A 9,122-nucleotide genomic window follows, 5' to 3' on the forward strand; every position below is an offset into this window, starting at 1 on the left:
TCTCTCTCTCTCTCTCTCTCTCTCTCTCTCTCTCTCTCTCTCTCTCTCTGTGTGTGTGTGTGTGTAGTGGTTGTAGGTGCACATGTGCGTACACGTACACCTGCAGATGTCCATGGGTGTGGGCAAGGGCCGGGGGTAACTCCTTTGTGGCGTTCTTTGATCACTTTCCACTTTAGTTTTTGAGACAGAGTCTCTCACTGAACCTGAAACCCATCCATTTGGCTAGACTGGTTGAGGCATCAGTGATTCACTTGACAAACCCCTTACTGCCCTAATGGGGGTCAGAGGCCTGCACCACCATACCAGGCTTCTTGCACGTGTTTTTAGCATCTGATCCCAGGTCTCTGCCATCCACAGCCATCTGTCCAGCCTAGCTGAGTGGGTTTTCCTGTGTTTGCAGGGAGCTATATGCTTTGTCCTCTACCTACGTTTTGATGAATGATTCGTGTTTTTCTTATTGATTTGTGTGTGCTCTTTCTATTTGAAGGGAATTAGCCATTTTTATGGTATGACTTGCAAATATTATTTCCTCAGGCTGGCATCTGTCCTTCTGACTGTTTTGTAGATCTTACCCTGGGAAATATCATTATGCAGCTGTTTCAGTTCTGGCTTCTGGCTCCTCTATCATACTTGGGCCTTAAAATGGCCTTGCATTTATTAGATTATACAAGAAGATTTTTCCCTGGATTTTGTCCAGTGCTTTGGAGACTTAAATATTTAATATTTTGGATATATCCAGATGTAGACTGAGGTCTATTACTTATCAGCTCCTAAGTTCCTTAGCATTTTGCTGATGCAAGATTTTACGGCATGATGTCATGATTCAATGCCTAATCTTTCTCCTCAATTGATTTTAGGATCTTTGAGAGCAGGTTCTTCGGTTTTATGCTTTTATTCCCCCACTTGCCTTCTGGCCACTTCAACCCCAGCCCAAGTGTCTTCAGGTGTCAGCAACTGGGCAGCTCAGACTGGACCTGCTGTCCTCTGCTGAGGGAGATAAGATGCCACCTGAGCTGAGATGAGGCCGGAGAAGGAGAGAACATAAATGAGGTTGGGGAGTTCTTGTCCAGTGCCTTTTCATTAAGCTCTGGCTCTTACCGGCTGCAAATGCCAAATGAGTCATTCTGACACGCCAAAAGACCACATGCCAAGAGAAAGAATTACGCTGGAAATAGCCAGGCCTGCTTGGAGATGGCTTTCTCAGCTGGCACTGCAGGCAAGCAGCCACCCAGCCCACAGCAGAGCAGTAGCCAGCCAGTCTGCAGCTCAAGTGCAAAGCCAGGCTGCAGGTACAAATACAGGCTCCCTTCCCAGGGTGCCCGTGGCCACCAGGGTCAGCCCTCCTGGCTCAAAATGCGGATGGAGATCTCTGGCTAACCGGGAAATCCTGAATGAGATCAAAGATGTGCCTTGAGACTCTAGGGGCAACATGTAGGTGGCACTAGGCCAGGCTAAAGTCACCTGAAGAGCACTAACACAGCTGTCGCTGTGTTGTTTCTAGTGCCTGTTCGGCAGGAGTGAGGGAACACAGTTGAATCTGACTTTCTCAAGAAAGTAACAGACACACGGAAATATGGTGTCGGGCCCAGAAAAGGAGCCTGATCCTGATCCAGAGATCCATCCAGCTGAGGGGACCAGGAAAGTTCAGAAGGAAGGGACACGGCTGCCACCAGAGCCAAGGCTCAGAAGGTCACTTTCAAAAGCTGTTTGGAACAATGCTGATGGGGTCTGGGAAGGAATGTAGACAGAATAATGTCCCCACCCTAATCCCTGTCTGTACATATCATTTTGACTCAGTGGTTCTTGATCTTCCCAATACTGTGACCCTTTAATACAGTTCCTTGTGTTGTGGTGATACCCAACCATAAAATTAATTTCATTACTACTTTCTGAGTTTAATTTTGCAACTGTTCTGAATCGTAATGTTAACAGTTTTGGAGAGAGAGGTTTGTCAGAAGGGTCGTGACCCACATGTTGAGAACTGTTGTTTTAATAGTAAGGACCTTTGCGAATGTGATTGAATGAAGGATTCTGGGATATGATGATGTCTTAGGGCTTTACTGCTGTGAACAGACACCATGACCAAGGCAACTCCTATAAAGAACAACATTTAATTGGGGCTGGCTTACAGGTTCAGAGGTTCAGTCCGTTATCATCAGGGCGGGAACGTGGCAGCCTCCAGGTAGGAATGGTGCAGGAGGAGCTGAGAGTTCTACATCTTCATCTGAAGGCTGCTAGTAGAATACTGACTTCCAGGCAGCTAGGATGAGGGTCTTAAAACCCACACCCACAGTCCAACAAGGCCACACCTCCTAATACTGCCACTCCCTGGGCCGAGCATATACAAACCATCACAGATGATCTGCTTGTAAGGATCTTTGTAAGGGATACTCAGTGTTAGAGTCAGAGGAGATGTGACCATGGAAGAGGGGACAGAAGGATGGGTGAGGGGAAGGGAGCAGAGGAGGGAAAGATAAGACTGAGATCTGAAGATAGGACAGGGCAGGGGGGCGGTAATAAGCCAAAAATGTAGCTTCTGGAGGCTGGGCAAGCCAGGGAAGTGGATTCTCCCTACTGTGACCCCAGAAGAAATAGAACCATGCTGATGCCAAGATACAGGACTTCAGATCTCCAGAACTGGTTAACAATAGGTATTTTATACCCAAGGAGCTGAAGGGGTTTGCAGCCCCATAGGAGGAATAACAATATGAACTAACCAGTACCTCCAGAGCTCCCTGGGACTAAACCACCAACCAAAGAAAACACATGGCTCCAGCTGCATATGTAGCTGAGGATGGTCTAGTCAGTCAGCAATGGGAGGAGAGGCCCTTGGTCCTGTGAAGGTTCTATGTCCCAGTACAGGGGAATGCCGGGGCCAGGAAGCAGGAGTGGGTGGGTTGGGGAGCAGGGCGAGGGAGGAGGGGATAGAGGATTTTCAGAGGGGAAACTAGGAAAGGGGATAACATTTGAAATGTAAATAAAGAGAATATCTAATAAAAAAAGAATAGGTGTTTTATGTCACAACGTTTACTGTAATTTGTTACACAGGAGCAGGACACTCACGTAATGAGTTAAACACTTAGCTCACTCTTTACTTCACTGTGTTGGAAGTGCCCTCATGTAGTCAGGATTCTAGCCAGCTCTGCTAGACCTGCCCACCCTGTAGGCTGGGTCATGGGCAGTATAGGGTTGGAGCTTCCTGTAAGACCTCTGGCTTGCCATTTCTCATCCTTGAGCTCCTTGCATGAGCAGTCAGGGAACTGGGCATCCTCTGCATTGTATAAAGTTCAATAAGGGTTCCTGAGGATGCTGTGAACAGTGATACAGTCAATGTTGTCCAGTTGAAGCTTGGGTGGGTGGCATTTCTCAAATCCATGGTCACTAAGTATTTGTTTTCCCATTAGATGCTGTTCTGAAAGGCTTGTTATTTGTGGATCAGTTACCTCCTAGATGGACTGTGTGTGCATGGTGGTGGTGGTGGTGAGTGGATGTGTGGGTGGGTGTGTGGGTGTGTGTTTACTTTTAAAAAATGATGAGAAAACAGGAAACTATATTCAGATAGCCAGATGAAAGAAAGTTTTTTTGGTTGTGATAGTAGGGAAAAAAAGAGCCATTAGTCTGACCACTCACACTTCTTTTTTTTTTTTTTTTTAAGATTTATTTATTTATTATATGTAAGCACACTGTAGCTGTCTTCAAACACTCCAGAAGAGGGCGTCAGATCTTGTTACGGATGGTTGTGAGCCACCATGTGGTTGCTGGGATTTGAACTCCGGACCTTCAGAAGAGCAGTCGGGTGCTCTTACCCACTGAGCCATCTCACCAGCCCAACTCACACATTCTTGAATCAGCATATTTAATAAGCATCTACCATGTGCCAGATACTGTGTGTGTTCTAGGAGAGATGATGAGAAAAACAGATTTGGACCAATGCCCATCAAGCAGGTATAGGTAACAGGAAAAAGCAGAGAAATGGGCATTTTAAACATTCTTCTCTCTCCCAACTTTGAGACCAAATTGACATATATATATTTAGTGTGCATAATGTGATGGTTTGACTCACACAGCATAAAACTATTATCACCATCAGATAACTTAACATAGGCAACACCACGCAAGTTATATCGTGTAGGGGGCTTTTGCACATACACATGTATGCATTTGTGTGTGTGTGTGTGTGTGTGTGCCCATGTGCATACCTATGTCTATGTGTGCTCATGAATGTGCATGTACATATGTGTGTGTGTGTGTGTGTGCGCGTGTGTGCAGCTTTAAAAATTGTGATGCTACAGAGCCCGCGTGGAAGATGGCAGCATCTCATGTCCCCTTGATGCACCATTCCTTGGTGCACACTAGGCAGCAAGAATAGAGCCACCACAGTGGATATGCTATAAGAAAGATCTCCTGGCAGTGGAGCACAAAGGATCTACATAACCAAGGGTCTGTGGGACTGCGACCAGACCCCTTGAAGCCTGGCTGCCAGGCTGCTAGACTGGCTTCTCAGGACCTCTGAAAACCAACTCTCAATTCCCAGGCTATAAAACAAGCACAGTGAGGCCACCAGAACCACTGACAAGAGGTAGCATTACGTCTCCAGAAATCAGGACGAAGTTGCCCTTGTTCAACCTTTTAAACAATATACTCTCCCGGCAGATAGAAAAACAGCCTATGTTTTAATTATATTCAACTTCAAAAGATGACTGATAATCAGCGTAGCTGCAAACAAACAAAACCAAGCAAAATAAAGAGCAATTTCATTTTGTTTTGGCTTTATTGAAACAGGATTTCTCTATGGCTCTTTTGGAACTCACTATGTAGACCAGGCTGGCCTCAAACTCACAGAGATCCTCCTGCCTCTGCCTTCCAATGAGATTAAACTTAATCCATGATATTAAATTTTATCCATGATATTAAATTTTATCCATGAGATTAAAGGCATGCAGGAGCAGGCCCAGCCTCAGTAAAGACTAATCGTAAAGAAGGCTTGGATCTGACTGGGAACGGTTACTGGCTTCAATAGAAATGGCAGATGGATGTAAAAAACCCTCAAAAGTGACAGGGCTTTGTCATCTGAACTCAGGGGCACTGTGTGTATTTTGGGTCATACATGGTCTATGCTCTCCTCTGAGCACTTTTCTGCTCCTTCCCCACTATCACCAAGGAGGGAATACTGGGAAGGCATTAATGGCAGTGATTAAATTAGACCAATATTTATGTATCTGACTCTATCACCCTGCAAAATAAGCTTCAAATATTCAATCAGTATTTTGGTAGGAAAAAAATTAGCCTCCCTACATCTAAATAAAGCACAAAGATGTCCCTAGCATATGTTACAGCATGGTGTGATAGCTCATACGTTGCAGGGTGGGGTTATCATGCAGGCTTCTTATTTCCTCATCCAATCTCATCCGTATTAGTGGCAGGACAATCTCCTTTAGCTCCCTCTGTGTCAGCTTCCTCAACTAAACAACAAAGAAATGACATCATCTCTATGCACACAATTCGATCACTCATTCATTAAGCACTGGCTGTATACCCTTGGGGTGTCAGACATGAGGACAGTTGCTGAGGACACAGCGTATTTAACTACCTGGTGGGCTATTTATTTGTTTGTGATGATGTCCACAGCTCCCGAGTAGATGTTGGCTTTAAGGGAGTTTTTATCTGCTCGGATGCTGGCTGCTTTATTTTTGGTTTTGGCAAATGTCTTAAAATAAGAAATGATATTTCACGTTCTAGTTACTATTGTTTTTGTTTTTCATAGTTCTCGGGAGCCATTAAAGACACAACAGATGATGTGGAAGGCAGACTAGCCAAGCATCCCATATGTAGATTTTCAGCTTAGCAGGTGAGACACCTGAGCAGTGGTCTCTGTAGAGCCTTACAAATGCCTTCTTTAAGTGAAATAGAAACCATTTCCAGCTCCTTCCCCATTATCAATACTATACATACTTAAGACCAGGGTCAGCTTCCAACCCTTGTTATACATATGTACCTATTCATTGAACTGTTTGTGCAGTCAGTACAACCTAATTCACCACAAACCTTCCCCCTGCAAATAACCAGTGCTCATAATTCAGCGGTGGCTTTTCCTCTGGACCCTTGATGTCCTCACTTTTCCCTTCAGCAGGCCATCTATGTTGGTTGGTCTTATGTCACCTTGACACAAGCTGGAGATATCTGAAAGCAGGAAACTTGAGAAATAACCCCGTAAGATCCTGATGTAAGGCATTTTGATTAGTGATTTGATGGGGAAGGGCCCAGCCTATTGTGGGTGGTGCCATCGCTGGGCTGGTGGTCCTGCGTTCTATAAGAAAGCAGGCTGAGCAAGCCAGGGGGAGCAAGCCCAGGCTTCCTCAGCTTTTGTGCAGGTGAGCCTGCTTGGAAATCACTAACCTTCATATTTCCGTGTTCTGGCCTCTCTGGGAAGTGACTAAAAAGGTATATAATATTTGCTTATCCACCTATATTCAACCATTCACAGGCTATGTGCTACTAGAATGGGGCAACCACACATAGTCACACACATGATTTCTGGACAAGAGAATGTGACCTTGATGGTACCCCACAAAGCCTGCTTCTTCCGGAAAATGAGCTATAAACAACACGTACCCCCACGATTTCATCCCTGTCTAGGAGGTAGGTACTATTTCAAGCTTACATGTAGACCCCCCCAGCCCCATTCTCTGCTTTCCATCTCCCAACACATCAAGCCTGGTCTCACCCCAGCCTCACGTAGAAGACTCTCTACAGTGTGGCTGCCTTCTACTCTTTGTGTGGGTCTTACTTGAAGCAGGCTTTGCCATGGTTACCCCACCTAACTGGTCCTTGGCTGGGGAAAAGATGGCTAAAATACTGGTTTTAGTCTTCTTTTCCCCATCCGTTGGGTTCAGACACTGAGATGAGCAGCTCGTGCCAGCAGGAGACCTGTTAGCCGCCGTGTGCTCTTACCCTCCCTTACCCATATGAAGCTGCTTCAGAAAGACAGAGGACAGCCTTCAGAATATGGATATTTTTATCTCTACCTCCCACAATGCTACTCTTAGAGTTTTCCAAGGCACCTACCCACCCCCCCTTTTTGAGACATTTTTCACTACATAGGTTATAGTGTGGGGAAGGAAGTTCAAAGCAATTTTTCTTATAGCTGGAATTTAGGCTTCCTGTTTCTGCTCACTTCTCATCTCCCTCCTTCTACCACTGTGAAGTGCTCAGCGTTTCCAAGTACGTATTTGGGGAGTGAATTACCTACCATAGCAATTAGCCTTGACAGAAGATAGCATTTCTACTTATGGTACTTTGAATATAAATGACCACTAACCATAGGCCCCTAGAGAGTGTCACTATTAGGAGGCCTGGCTTTGTAGGATAGTTATGGTCTGGTTGGAGTGGGTGTGGCCTTGTTGGAGAGGGTGTGGCCTTGTTGGAGTAGGTGTAGCCTTGTTGGAGGAAGTGTGTCACTGGGGGAGGGCCTTGAGGTTTCAGATGCTCAAGCCAGGCCCAGTGTTTCACTCTCTTCCTGCTGCCTGTTATCCAGACGCAGAACTTTCAACTCCTCTCCAGCACAACATCGGCCTGCATACCTCTATGCTTCCCAATACCACGACAATGGACTAGCCCTCTGAACTGTAAGCCAGACCCAATTAAATGTTATTTTTCTTAAGTGTTGCTGTGGACATAGTGCCACAGCAATAGTCACAGCAATAGAAACCCTAACTAAGATATCACCCATTTTATCTAAATCCCAGTTCCTTCCAGTGACATGGCTTTGCGTAAGGCTCCCATTCTCCAGGGACCAGGAGATGGAATGGACTGAGGTGCCTGCTTCTCAGAGAGTGGCACCCTGAGAAAATCAGCCCCAGCCTTGGCTAAAGCATCTGTCTCTCTTGGGCACTAGGTAGGCTGGGCCCTTTCTCCCTGTGCCTCCTGCATCCAGGGGTACCCTCTGCAGGCTCTCCCACACTTACCTTCCTTGTTCTGGTCCTGAGTACATATTTTCTCAACATCACCCCGTAGTTCCCTGATTCCACAGCTGGCACACCTCACCTCTCCACCGAGCTCTTCTGGATGCTAGTGACCTGGGAATGGGTCGTGCTGTTCTTTGGATCCTGTCCCTGGCTCCCAAATATTGCTTTTCTAGGAGTGTTTTTATCCTTGTATTATTGCCATTAAAGCTTCTCTCTAGCCCCAGTCTTGCTAATGTTGACTCTTTCAGAGGGTGAATGAACGGAGACTCTCTTGCTTCTCCGAACTCTATGGCAACCTAACTAGAGGAAATCTCTTAGTAGACTGTAGACGGTAGACAAGAAGTTCCTCTTGGCCCTAGGGTGGAAACTATAATGGTCCAAAGGCACCAGCGATTCCTGCAACCAAGGTTACAAACAGAGGTTTCTAGCGCACACTGCTTCTTGGAGTCAATAGTCGAAGAGCTGACCTTGCATGCGCTGGAGTTTTCTGCTCTCTAAGACTGAGTGAAAGCAGTGCTTGCTCAAATGATTATTGAAAGGGACAAAACAAACAAACAAACAAACCATCAGAAAACAACAACAGCTAAGGTGCTCACACAAGGAGTTGCAGAAGTTTAACTACATCCTGTAGTGGTCCTGGGAGTGTCTTCCCCTCGTGTTGGTGCCTCCTGGGTGGGTCTGTTTGCATGGGTCTGGTGCCCAGTGTGACCAATCTCCAGCATCACTTACAGACAGGGCCATCTCAGAATGTCCCTCAAGGCGTCCTCGGAGTTTCTCCAGCACTGTTCCACACATAGAAGCTGTCTGTAGGATGAGGTTCTAGAAAGGGTATGCAAAGAACCACTCCTCACCACACACCCCCGGAACCCCAGCTCTGCAACCATAGCATAAGCAGCCAGCCTCTATGCCATCTCAGTTCACTGGAGCCTGACCTACGTGATCAATTTGAAACTACCTTCGGTTTCTTGCGACTTCCATATGTGGCGCTTTCGTTAAATGCACTGCTCCCAGTAATCACAGATTTTTCCCTTGAAACAACCCTCATTTATCCCTGCTCGATTTTGCTCCATCCCCATTTTTTTGTGGTTTTTCTTGATTTGGGGGCAAGGTTTTCAACGGGACAGAAATTTGATCCAAAGGATTTGCTATTTTTTAGAA

This window comes from Mus pahari, chromosome 11 (genome assembly GCF_900095145.1).
Source record: "Mus pahari chromosome 11, PAHARI_EIJ_v1.1, whole genome shotgun sequence".
Classification (NCBI taxonomy): Eukaryota; Metazoa; Chordata; class Mammalia; order Rodentia; family Muridae; genus Mus; species Mus pahari.